This window comes from Lonchura striata, chromosome Z (assembly GCF_046129695.1).
Source record: "Lonchura striata isolate bLonStr1 chromosome Z, bLonStr1.mat, whole genome shotgun sequence".
NCBI lineage: Eukaryota > Metazoa > Chordata > Aves > Passeriformes > Estrildidae > Lonchura > Lonchura striata.
Window position 1 is genome coordinate 70265916 of NC_134642.1, and position 14219 is coordinate 70280134.

Consider the following 14219-nt stretch of genomic DNA (forward strand, 5'->3'; position numbering starts at 1 on the left):
CTCTGTCCTCTCAGAGGACAAATATGCATTTTGCCATTCAGAAAGATGAGAGCTAAATCTTACTGTATTCTAAGTGATATAAAAATTTAAACATATTCTCCCCATGCAGACTGAAGTGCCAACTCTGTTGTCAGTATTTAGAAATAACCAGTTTCAATTAGAGTCTCAGTTTCTTCCTACTGGGTAATTATAGACTGATTATCAATGACCTCAGAAAAAAATAAATTGTTATTTTTGTTTGGTTGATTTTGTTTGTTTGTTTTGTTTGTTTGTTTGTTTGTTTGTTTGTTTTGCCTATGTGCTCATCTCTCTTTACGTGAGGATTTCTGGAAGAGTGTAAAAAATTTTAGAAAGTTAAAAACAGTCCAGGACATTAATTCCAGGACTTTCATGATGTTTTGCAGCATGCAAGTTAATGGTATTACAGAGAAAAAGGGAGTAACTTACTGATTGCAAGTAACAGAGTGGTTGTGTTTATGCCAGAATGGAGTCATACATAGCTTCAGCTGTTCTTGGAGTCATAACAGGGAAAAATAATGAGCAGAGTTAATGAAACATTACTTTTTTCTCCAGTAGGCCTTGCAGTGGCACTGTGGTCAACCAGTAGCTATTGTTAATGTGGATTACATAAACTTCAAGAAAGACTTCAAGAAAGCTAAGAAATAATTTTGTGTACAAGCCACTGTTTGATTTTAGTGTTCTGTTTATTTTGTAGCTAAGGAATGGTACAGTTGGTGCTCCCACTGAGACTCTTCAAACCACACGTTGCTTGCTTGTTCCCCCTCTCTCCCTGTGTTGAGATGCAGAGGACAATTGAAGGCACAAAAGGTAAAGATTGTGGGTTGAGGTAAGAACACGCCTGGATGATGAGCCCTTCTGTAATGTTGACCTGAGCCCTTCCCTGATGACCTGAGGTGTCACAGGCCGACCAAGGCAGAAATAATTCACTCTTATGTTGCCAATCCATATCTACCTGAGACACTTTAATTTTGGCAGCCCAATCCACCTGTCTGTTCTTAAGATGTTCTTCTGTAGCTAGTTCTTCTTCCCTGTCACTTGATAGAGATGGTTGCAATCTGACTGTAATCTGGAGTGCGCATCCTCCAAAAGGTACAGTGCCTAGAAAGCAAGACTAGGAAAGAATGTCCTTCTTGCTAGTTGGTGGGGACAACTATTTTGCTCACAACATTCATTGGAATCTGACTATGTCCACCTTGCCATTTTATTCCTAAAAACTGAATTACCTTAACATGTCCTTTGGCCTTTCTTTGCTTTGTGGCAATACTGGCTCCCATTAAAACTTTCCAAACCACGCTGTCTTATGCTAGGTCCCTATCCCATCCCTGAAGTAGGATGAAGAGAATTGGAGACACAAAAGATAAAGGCCATGGCTTGAGATAATAACTATTTACTGGGAACAACACTGGGATAAGAAAATTAACAGTTATAACAACAATATTAATAACAGAAGTCTACAAAAGAGATAGAGTGATTCACATGCAAAATTCTCAATGCAGAGCCCCCATCCCAACATGACCACCACTATGCTACCCTGATTGTAAGAGATTCCTTCCACCTCCGACAATGATGTGAGGTTATATAGAATAACCTCCATGTCCTATCCTCCTGGCCTATCCTCCTGACCCCTCCTGGCTACTGTAACCAGGACATTATCCCAATGAAATATGGTGAGGATGGAAGCAGGGTGAGTAGAACAAATTACTCTGTATAATTAAGATGATCTGGCTGAAATATCAGAGATGACAAAATATCACAGATGGTAATTCAGATCCTTGTTCAGCCTCAGACTTCCTACATTCTTCAAATCAGGCTTGATGTTCTCTTTCTGTCCTCAGTGTGAAGAGGCAATGCAATACTTAGGACTCTCTCTATTTCTTCCTCTCTTATTCAAAGAAATTATGTTTGTGGGATTTCTGAGCTCAGGGGAGCTCTGCCTCTGAGGAGGGAACAATGATCCCATAAGGAATTTTTCTCTCCTGCAAGTGAAATTTTAAGCAATATTCAAAAGGATACAGGGTGCAAAATTGCTGCAGCTTGCTTCTTTTAGATCTCATTAAGCAGCTTCTCATTCTACTGTTAATTTTCACCTATTGTGATTTTTTACTTGAGTCACTAATATTATTATTATTTACTCAAGTGACTAATATTATTATTGATTTCAGATCTGGGCAAAAAGCATCATACAGAAGGGAACTCTCTTCTAAATTTACCATGATATGTGAGATGATGTTGCATTCTGTTTCCCAGGTGGCAGACAACAGCAGACCTCAATATGGTGTCTCTGCATCAGACTTACTTTTAAGAACCTTTATCTTTAACAGCAATAGATACCTTAAGGCAAACTATCACTCAAAATGTATGGGTTTGGACCAGGCAAAATAAATTTTAAAAAAGATGAAATTAAAAGCACTCTAAAAAACTCTAAAAAACTCTGAGAAAAACTTATTTTTCAGTTTTTCAGTTTTCAGTTAAAATATTGTTGCACCAAGCTGGTATATAAAAACAGTGGTATAGAAAAGCAGTGCTGAGCTTCTTGTCTCTCTTGTACTGAGGAGCCCAGAACTGGATACAGCACTCCAGAGTTCCTTGACTTTGACCTGCTGTCAATGCTCTTCCTAATGCACCCCAGGATACCACTGACCTTCTTGACCACTGAGTCACGTTGCTGGATTATGGACAAGTTGTCCACCAGCTCCCTCAGGTCCTTCATTGCAGAGCTCCTCTCTAGCAGGTCAGCCTCCAGCCTGTGCTGTTGCATGGGCTAAATCTGTTGTTAAGATCACCTTCTTCCCTTCCTCCTTTCACACAAAGACAAACATCCAATGTTTTAATTATTTGTCAGAAATTGACTGCCTCTGAGTGCTTGCCAGTGATATTTGGTATCTTTGAATTTGTGCTGGTTATTTTTTTCAATCTTTTTTCTATTTCAAGTACAATATTAATCTATAAAAGCATTAGTGTGACAATTGTATTTTTGCATATAGTTAAAAAATATAAGAGCTTTGTTTTAGGATGACTACAGGAGAGAAATGCACTTAATGAAATCCCATATGTTCATTAAGCTATTTCTAGTTATTTTATTCTCAATTAGGTAAGGTCTTGAAAAACTAGATCTCAGCTGGCCCTGATCCAAGTGGGATGATATACAAATTGATCTTCTGATGTCTCTTCCCACCTAACTTCTTATCTGCTTTTGGGGAACAAGCTAATAATTAGGAGAATATTAAAAAAAATTTAAAACCATTATCTGGTGTTTAGTTTACTCTAAAGTGTCCAAGATCATCCCCATTTTAAGAAAGAGGCACCAGAACTTTATTTAACAACTGAAGTGTCTTAGAAGACTAAACACTCAGGTTGAAGACACAGTTTAGTTCTAGGGATCCTCCCTTAATAGATTGACAGCTTTTTCAGAAAGAATATGAAGTTTCTAAATATAAAGACTGATATACAACAAATAGATTTAAATTGATGATGCTCATCAATTAATGATGCTTTTATTAATAAGCAACTTTATTTATTTCAACATGGCCATAAGAGCATAACTTGTGGCATTTCCTTTTGGGGGAGAAAAGAAAAGGCAGGTGGAAAGTTTATTCAGGAAACCATGGGGAAATAATGAAACGAGACACTAGTGAGATAGTGAAGATTCATTTAGGAGTTTCCTCTTTCCTATTAATTCAGCAGTGTCTAACAACTAGATTTGAAAGTGTATTTTAATTATACCTTGCAATCCAAGAATGACTCCTTCAGGACATGCAAGAAATTCTTCACTGCAGGGAAGACACATTTCCTATATGCTACCATTTTATTTTTATTTGTAGTGGTAGAGGAAAGGAAATGTTACTATGTCCAACTAAAAACAACTGTTACAATAATAGGTATTTGATAATAGATATGGTATTGGCTTAAGAAACAGAAAATATAACCTGAACCTGTATTGAAGTCACATGACATTGAAAAAAAGAGCTAATTGAAAGATTAAGGAAAATATTTTAATTTTACAAAGCCATCCACTTTTGACTTAAGCATTTGCTTCCTAAGATTTGTGTTTTAATTTGCATCATTGACAGTCACAGTACAGTTTTATTTTTAAGAAATTAAAATATGAGAATGAAAGTGAATTTAGCTTTTACATACTGAAGCATTTATAGTCCAGAGAAGTTTAATTGTGTTCAATGTTCAATCTACCTCAAGAATGACTATCTTGGTCCAGCTACTTTTAGAGCAGGGAAACAAGATTACATGAAACTCATTAGGGACACATAATCCTCGGGCATTTTGGAAGTACAGAAAAGTCTTCCACACTCCCAGATAACTTTGCTGAACATCAGAGGGTGAAAATACTGAGTCTAATCAGTTCTTTTCCATCCTTACCCAGAAAATATCAGAATCAAAAAATAATTTCAGTCTACTTTCTCAAACCATAATCAACAAGAAAAGAAGAGCAACAGTTTTTCATCTTTCTAGCCTGGGAAATCTAGCATCAGCACTGGCAAGGCAGTACAAGCAGGAGTATGAGCCATTCTGACAGAGAAATCAAAGTTTCTAATAGATTAATCTATGATCAATAATCAGGCTCTTCTGATTCTATCTTAGACCTGTATAAACTCAGGAGGGAGGCAGGCAGGAAAGTATGTGTAGGTACTGAAGTTCACTTCATGCCAGTCAGAAGTCCTTTAGCTTGTGTAATTTGAGGCAGATTAAGGAAAGAAATACCAGGCTTTTGCTGAGTCAAAAGCAGTCTAAGGATCCAAATCCTGATTCTGTTTGGGTTTTTGCTTAATCCAAAATCCTCTTCTCCTAGCATATTTTACCTATATGACATATAATTATTTCTTAATAAAAAAGAAGGACTGGAAATTGAGCATTTTCTGTGTCTGTCTCAAAATTTTAAATTTTTTCACACCTCCATCATTTAAATACAAAAGCAAAATTCTTTCTTTGTTGTTGTTGTTGTTTTTAAACAGTACAACTATCCATTTATTCAACACTGGAAAATTTATTGTATTGCTAATTCAGATGTTACAGCAGAGCTGCCCTTCTGTTGCCAGGTAGATAGGGAGGGACTCTGTCACTGCCAATGCATTTTGCATCAGCATGTCATCAGAGAGTTCAATAGAGGGAAGAAGCAATCTATTTTAAGTGTCCATCAATACCTATGGCGAAACATATGGCACTTCTGAATACCAAATGAAATCATTATGATCAGTGATACTCTAATGAATGCCAAATGAATGTATAATGAGAGGACCCTAAGCATTGTTTTGATCAATTATGTCACAATGCTGTGGGCGTATAACTGCAGTATTCCTAGGCTGAAAGCTCTACACTGCCTTTTAACGATATAATTAACATGCACATAATTTTTTTTGCAATGTAAAACAGTTGCAGGAACTACAATGTGTTTGACAGCTATTCGTACCACAGTGCAACTACTAAAATATTATCGCTTGCTTGGGAAATGTAATCCTTTAAAATAGAGTAAGAAATTACATGCATTTATTAATAGTATACGTTTTTTTCTATGAGAAGGTGAAAAATTTTTAATGGGATATGAGATACTAGGAATGAAAGAAGAGATCTGGGGGGACAAAGTGATTTATATGATTGAAATAATAAATGCTCTGTTAGTATATGTCTGTGTCACCTCGCAAGTCCAAGAGCAATTGCTGATCCTTCTTTAAGTCATCAGAATAAGGAAGAATAATAATGATGAAGAATCAGAATGATGAAGAGTCATTCTGAAGACTTAAAGAAAGATCAGTAATTGCTCTTGGACTTGGAAGGTGATACAGATATGTACTAACAGAGCATTTATTATTTTCATTCTTCAGCACAATATCCATTAACATTATTTTTTCATATTCTAGCCTATGCTTGTGCCAGATCAAAATCATAATTTTTCTAAAATATATTTTCATATTAACCCACATTAAATGAATTTTCTATCATACCAGTAAAAGAGAAAGATGCAATTGAGGAAAAAAATGCTTAAATTAAATGCTTAAATGAAATAATGTGCATAAAAGTGAACATCTCGTGCCCAAATTTCTGATCAAACTTTTCATCTTGCCTTAAACTTCCCTTATTTTTATAGCCTGGTTCTCTAAACATGTACACATGTGAAGAAGCCACTAAACTAGTCTGCAATTTATCAAAATCAGTCAGTCAAACATAACAATCCCCAATTACACATTGCTTCAGTAACTAACTTTGTTCTTCACAAGTTAGACATGTATTTCAACTACTGTCTCTTAATTAAACTTTTAAAGGAATGTCTTTGTTTTGATTCACTAATTCTTCGGCAATGTTGATCTTCAGCCCTTCCATGTACATAAGCATCCAAGTTTGAGGAGGCAAATTAATAGCCAGTTGCACTGAGGAATTTATTTCCCCCCATTTCTTACTGTTATTTGTAAATTTCAGTATTCTGCAATCAAAATCCAAAACAACTTCTTTCATGTTCACTACAACTAAGTATCTAAAAAAAAACCCCCAAAAATGAAACAAAAAACTCCAACCTAAACACATCAAAACTAACTTTCTGAAAAATGATATTTTGAATCATATGAGTTTTGTAATTTGCTTCTTGCTTTTGAAAATCATAAAATAGAAGTTTTCCTGAAGTTACACACCAGATAGAATTTTTTAGTTCTTACCTGTATTAAGGACACAAAACTAAAGAAATAGACTTTCAGTACTGCACACTTCCATGTGTGTTTGCTAAGACATTGGCATTTAAGAATAAAATCCCTGGCTTTTAATGTACAATGCCACCTGAAGTCGTTTAGAGAGGTTGCTTTTACAATGAAAGAAGAAAAATGAAAGAAGAAACAGGGAAAGGCTGAACCGAGATTCCCTCATGCCCAGGAGCAATAAAACTTACTTTCACAGAAAGACACTGATCAGCTACTGTTTTCCACCGGGTCTGCCATCAGGCAGCCATTCCACTTTTGCAGTCATTGCATTCCCATCTATGAGCTTTGCAAGACATGGGTCAGGCCATAAGCATTCGAATAGCATCCCTATCTTCTCCCTGAGTTGTAGGCAGCTATGATCAGTTGAAAGCACTTTCTTGCTACTCACAAAGGCTATAATGTCCCTGAATTAGCAATTACCTTCTTTAGTTTACTCAATCTCTCTATTCACTAGGTGCATCAAAGAATCACTCCTTCACTGGGTCAGTGCAAAAAATATAGATTAATTATGCTAATGATGCACTTGAGGCAGCAAATGCAGAAAACATCTGCCTCTTCTGTTTCTCCAGTCAATTCCATTCCATCTACACTTCTTACCTCTGAGGCGTGCCAGTGTGCTTGATTTAATGCAAAGCCAGGATTTGGAGACTGATTCCAATATTTTCTCTGGTTGTTCAGTGTTGTCAAATCATGTTAAATGCCATTTCTTTTAACTACTGTGGCTGTATAGAAAACTGTTAATTTTTCAACTTTAACTCCAGAAACTTATTTTCAAAGCATTTCCTCACTATAATTCTTTTCTATGTCATCTGTTGTATGAAAGCTCAAGATTTAGATATTTTATGCAGTCTCCTTTTGTTTCTCTGGTAGCTTATGTTTTCCTCCTAGTAACCTACAAAAATTTTGGTTTTTTTGTTCTGCAAAGTTCACATATAACCATCTCTGTGTACTGTGACTACACTTTCCTTTTTTTACCCTTAATCCAGTCAGGTTGCCGTATGCAACTCACTTCACAAAATACAGCATTTCTTCAACATTAAAGGCATAAAAAAAGGTATTATGTGTATAGGAACATGCTCTAATGTGGTTTTTTTTTCTTGTATAATTCTTAATTTGTTTAGCATTTTCAACACAGTTTCACAGCAGAAGATGCTTTCCAGAAATACTCTTGTTGCAAAGCTTTGTGTCCAAAAAAAGTCTGTTAGAAGCAATGAGGTTTTTCCTTTTCAGTGTTAGAAGGAAATATAGAGTATATTCAACAAATATATGATTTGCTGTGCTCTGAAATGTGCACAGATTTTCTAATCGCCACAATTTAAAGGTCAATATTGTAGACTCTCTGTTGTAATGTGGCTGTAAACTATTAAAAACATTCAAATTCTCTTTTCTGACTGGATTTCCCAGTTTTGTGAAGTCTCACTAAAAACCTACACAATGAACAGTGTGTTTCTACCTCTTTCAGTATTTGTATGTTTTAAATGTTCTCTGGATACTAAATAAAAATGTTCTCTGGACACTAAAGTCTGGGAAACATATAGTAACTTGAATTCAAGCACAGCAAAAATAAAGCCAGGTTCATTCAACAGATGCTATGTTTCATTTCCATTTTACTCAAAACCTACTCCTTTTTTTAGATATAAATAACACTGACAGAGAAACATCAGTCTGTCACACCACAGCAACAGAAAACTAGGCATTTTGCCATTACTACTATGTCTTTTTTTGTCCGAAATAGATATTTGAAAATATATAATGTTACATTTGTTTAAAAAAAGCCAAAAATGTGTTAAAAAAGAAGACCTAATTCTTTTAACATTGGACTATGAATTCCCTCAATTAATTAACTAGTAAACAATATGACAATTAACGTATTGCAGTAATTTTATTGGTGTTTGTTAGGGTAAAATATTTGCAGGTTTTTATCAAGTGACCTTCTTTAACCCTGGTACCCTGCTAAGCCAGGGACAAAGTGACAAATCAAGGTCATTTTTCAGCCTATGTTAACTAGAATGTCAATTACTCTTTCGCTCTGCCACAAAGCAGACTCAGGGAATTTCTGCACAGGCTCAGATGTGGGTGCGTAAAGAGGGACAGCCTCAAGATATATTCATTCTGCTGCCTTTCTAACCTGCTTGGTAGTCAATATACTATTCAAATTTTGATTCACTTTTCAGGTTTTCAGTAGTTAATTTAAACACATTCCTATGTATTTCCTTTTTGATTGGATTATTTCCTAAATATCATTTGAGAAATGTTGTGTAGTCAAAATACAGTTTTTTTCTTTTTTCAGAATCACAGAACCACAGAATGGTTGAAGCTGTAAGAGTCCCTCTGGAAATCATCTTTTCCTACTACCTGCTGCTTAAAGAGGATCACCTGGAATAAATTGAAGGACCTTGTCCAGACAGCTTTTGAGTACACCCAGGGATGGAGATTCCACAACTTTGACTAACTTGTGCCAGTGTTCTGGTATCCCACAGTGAAAAAGTGTTTCCTTCAGTTTTTCCTTACATGGGAAATATTCCCACCCCTTTAACACCATAGTGGTCCTTCAATGGGCTCTCTCTAGTAGCTGCATATCCTCCTTGCACTGAGAAACCCAGAACTGAATACAGTAGACCAAGTGGGCTCTCACTTCTCCATTCAATTGTTATCATTAACTGTTTTAATTACACAAAATTTACTTACACAGGACCCTCCCCCTTCAAGTTCTGTATTCTACTCACTGTGTAACTATGGCAAATCAGAACTGTCAACATTCCTATTGCAAAATGATTGGGACTTTAATACATGATATTCTGAAAAGAGTATGTCACTGGGTTAATGTGCACAATGCAAAATAGAATATAAGAAAGACAATGATTGCAGTGATCTAGGCCACAGGGGCACCGTGTGAACAAGTGTCAACAGGGAGGAACCATCTTGCATGTAGCTGCAGAGAGAAAATCAGTGGGAATAATCAGGAAGTAGACTAAGTGCAAAAGCCATAGAGCTTTTTATCCTGTAGACTATTGCACGTGAGATACAAAAAGCACTGTGGCTACGATGAATATGCAAAATATCTTCTTCTGAGCATCTTTTTTGAGCAAGGTTGAGAAATACTGTCATTTACTTTGGTTACCATGATGTTACTTTGACATTTTCCACACCTCAAGCAGGGGGGGCCAGATCAGTAGCATTGTGAGGTCAGTGGCAAGATAAAGGAACATGTTGTCATAGTTTAGGAATGGTATTCTCTAATTTAGTGTTACCACTGAAAACACTCCAGACCTCATGCCATTCACCCACTCTCCACCCAACTACCCCTATGTCAGGATAGAGAGGAGAATTGGGAGCAGAAAAGGTAAAAACCAGAAATGAAGATAAGAACAATTTGCTGGAAGCAGCAAGGAAATCAGAAAATTTAAGAGCAGCAGCAATATTACAGCCACCCCCATGTGTGAGGTGTGGTGCTACAGAAAAACCCCTGCATCCTGGACATGCTCTTCCTGCCTGCTGCAGAAGCTAACCCTGTCCTGGTTGGAATGAGGACAAATCCATGTTAGCACTCATGACTGACTCCTCTAATCAATTCCGACCATTTAAATTCTGTGTTTGGCTCACAGTAAAGAGATTTTTTTTTTTTTTCCTGAAATACCCTTCTGGAACATTCTAAATAGTTTGCATCATCAAATATTAAATAAATTCCCTCTTATTTTATTTAAAGTTGTAGTAACATAAAGATAGCCCCAGGTGTTGCCCCAGGCTAGAAAACTGAATTGTGAGTTCAAGTTGCCCTGTGAATGTCAAGAAAATTATCTAAAAACTGACCTATTGACAAACAATTATTTTATAGATTAATTAAATCTTAAAACATTGCCAGGAGTTGATGAAGGATTTATTCTAGAGGAGCTGAGATGTTGCAATTTATTTCTCACACTGCCTTGTAAGATTGACTTTTTACCTCCAATCCCAAACAGCTACTGACTTGCTAGACAACCACACCTACATCTACAATATTTAATGGAAACCAAGAGAGTCAGAAAGATGACTTGTGTCTGTTACTACCTTGCTCCAAAACATGCCACATTACATTAAAACCTGTTGCCGAGGTATAAAGCTCTTTACAGAGAACTGGAGACTTTCTATTATTTTGTAAACTTTCTGTTCTAAGCTGGGCTACTGGAAACACACTCTTTTAGTCATAGTGGTGAGAGGTAAAGACGTGCACTTGTTGCATCAACTGACATTTCCTGACTAGGAACCCTTGGCTTAGTACTGGAGTTATATAAAATATGTGACTTGAGGCATAGCACAAAAAGACAGAGAAAGTGTGTTGTGGGTTATTCCACCCACATCTAGTCACCAAGAATGTATTATTACAGCTAGTTTTGTATCTGCATGTATTAAGGTAATCAGTTAATAGCTTTCATGGGTCTATTTTCTCTGTCTAAGTACCCACTTCATTCTGAATGACCAAGTAGTTGCTAAATTAGAATATGTGAAGTGTCTCCCAGGAAATTTGTTTTTGCTACCCAGACACAATCACCCCATTTTAGCCCTCCCTTCAGTGTTCACTGACCTCAATAAAGCGTACACAGCCATTTATGGACTCCCGCAGGCTCTGTTTAAACTTTACAGTGCTACTCAGATACTTGGTCCAAGTTTATGCTCCAGGTCAATCTCATCACTGTGTCTGGATAAAATCTAGGTTTTGTACAGCCTAGCTCTCTTGAGAGGCTTGATTTTCTTGAAGGGTAAAAAAAATCCCAAAAACTTGACAGATGAGCTGACAGAATGGTACTCTGAATTATTGTCTAGTCTTCAATTTTGACTGTTAAGAATACACTGTTAAGCTGAGACCCACCTCAGAATCTGACCATGAACTATGGTCTATATTGGGAAGACCATGGATGAAGTCCAGTTTAATCAAAACCAAAATTTTTTGAAGAAGAGCCAAATATGGCTAAAGAAAGAACTTAAATTCGTCTGATACATTTGCAAAAATAGTTTCAAAATTTTAATATTACTGTGCATTTTGAAATACCTGAAACAAGAAACAGATAATAAGGCCATTTGTTTGCATCTGTGACACCTTCAGGGAATACTCACTAGGTTTTTTTAGAAATGTTATTTTCACTTGATGTTTTTTTCTGCATGTTTTAAAATTATATTTTTTTCAGATACATAATTTCTCATTACATTCTCTAACTGTAACATGTACAAGTGTATCAGCATTAAAATTCTGTGCAATGGCATTAAAAGAATGTATATGCTCTATAAATATAAGATAAAAATTATATTTTACAGAGGTTTTTTTCATCAATGATTTTTCATCAATGTGAATATAATTAGCTTTTATTAAATTACGTGTTATTAATAACATATTAAATTTAGCTGAAATGACCAAGGACTATCTGGAAGGGCTAAATAAAGCAAATACTAGATAAAAAACCATGACAAACTAACCTTTGAATTAGTTTGTATACTGCTATACTCTCTGGATGACATATTTTCATCTTAGTCTCTCTTCGTATCTCTTCATTTGCATTCTTTGTGCTGAAACATAAATTTTAAGAGAAGGTACAAGAACACATATGTACCATCTCTTTTACCCTTATAATTGCAAATGTACCCCAGATGTAATTCTGCAATATGATAATTTTAAATGATTCGTGATGTCTTTAACAGAAGGAAAAAATATTGGTGTTCTATATTCAATGTAGACTGTTTAATATTTTGAAGGAAAAGGAGACCTGTACGTAGTGATACTCCAAAAGAAAAGAAGTAGTTTCTCACTTTTTTGGGAGAAAAAGTCTTGAATCTGTCTTCAGAATTATCTTCCTGCTCTGTGGACAGTGAATACCTGGGCTTGTCTCCTGGAGTCAGGAGTCAGAAGGCTGATGTGCATGGCAAGGTGTAGGACAACCGCATTCTCACCACTCTGTCCCCCTCAAGAGGTGGCCTTCTCTGACAGGGACAAATTTCTCTGGGTCACTGTTTTTTATGCTGGTTTGGAGCTGACTTTAAAGCACCTATCTTTCTCCAGCCAAAAAAAGATTTGCAGAGATTTTTAGACTGCAATCTAGGATATCCAGTGCCCCAGAGTAATGCTTTTTAACACTTATCATCCTTACTGCTGTTCTGGATTTTGCCATGAGATCTTTTCTTCTCTGGAAATCTGTGAGCTGACTCCTGATTAAACATGTTTTCAAATATTTTATGGGTACAAACCATTTTCTCAGTCAATAACAGGAGTCCATTAAAGTACACAGGATGGTTGCTTGGAGAAGCAGACAACTAAATTCTGCATACGTATCTTTGGTCTCACAGAGACCTGGAGTAGACTTTAAAGACTGAAGCATCTCATTTGACATCTTGAAAATATCCATCATATATTAACCCCATCAATGATCATAGGTTGTGTATTAAAAGTAATTTTTAAAGCATCTCCTAACAGTAGCATTCTTATTCCTCAACTTACACAGTAATTATTAATTATAGTTTTGTCAGAATATTGCAGCTCCCTTAAATCTTAGAAGAAATTGGTAATAGGAATCTTTTTTCAAAATAAATGCACTTCAGTTATGATGATTCTATGATTTTCTTCTTTTTTTTCTTTATGATTTCTTACTATATCCCATAAGTTAACAATTAAAACTTGAAAGCTTTAAAAGAGAAAATAGCTTCCTTAGGAGACACAGATCAATTTAGTCAAGCGCTTTGGGCTCTGGCTGCCTCATTCTTCCCCACTCTGTTCTTCCCTCAAGCCTTCCTTCTGAAAGACTGTTCTTCCTTAAGACCAGCTATTCTTATCAGCCAGTATTAAAAGAAAATGCTCATCTGAAATGGGGAAGGGAGGGTTCTAATTCAGTAATGCAAATAAAATTTACATTTATATTACCAGAATTTTTTCTCTGTATTCAATATACTCTTCTAATTTTAATTTAACGTGACAACATTGTAAGAAATTGTGATGACATTAGTCAAACTATTAGGATACAATTTTCTTTGGTTTCTACTGGTCAATGATTCCAATACTCAAACTCTCTGATACCTGAATAGTTCCACTAAGTTTAGTTATGCTGTGTACATGTGAGAAACTATTCTCATACATAAATATCTACAAGTTTGGGGGGGGGGGGGGGGGGCGCTGAATTTTAAATGCAGAAGATCAAAGAAAATATAATTAACAAAGAAGACATTCCCATGAGCTGCCTAACAATTCCTGTGAAGTACTGAGTATATTTTCAGATCATTAGCTTCATTAAAATCTGAAGGTAAGTGACAGGAAGCAAGATTAATGCTCAAAATTCCAGCTAACCTACATTTCTTTTTGGCAGCAACAAAAAGGAAGTCTAGTGAGGCTGGATCTGGAATATTGTGTCCAGTTTTGTACTCCCAAGACAGAAACATGGAGTTCCTGGAGTAGGTCCAGTGAAGGGCAGCTGCCCAGTGAAGGGCAACCAAGATGATGAGGGGACTAGAGCATCTCGCTTAGGAGGAAAGGCAGAGAGAGTT

At 36.1% G+C, this 14219-nt stretch overlaps 1 long non-coding RNA gene across 1 annotated transcript; it reads left to right on the top strand.

The window, feature by feature from the left end:
• Positions 1-719: 719 nt before the first annotated feature.
• Positions 720-11302, top strand: LOC110476506 (uncharacterized). The gene is made up of 2 exons (XR_013341634.1): positions 720-828; positions 9010-11302. It is a non-coding gene; the product is annotated as an uncharacterized LOC110476506 (long non-coding RNA).
• Positions 11303-14219: the final 2917 nt, after the last annotated feature.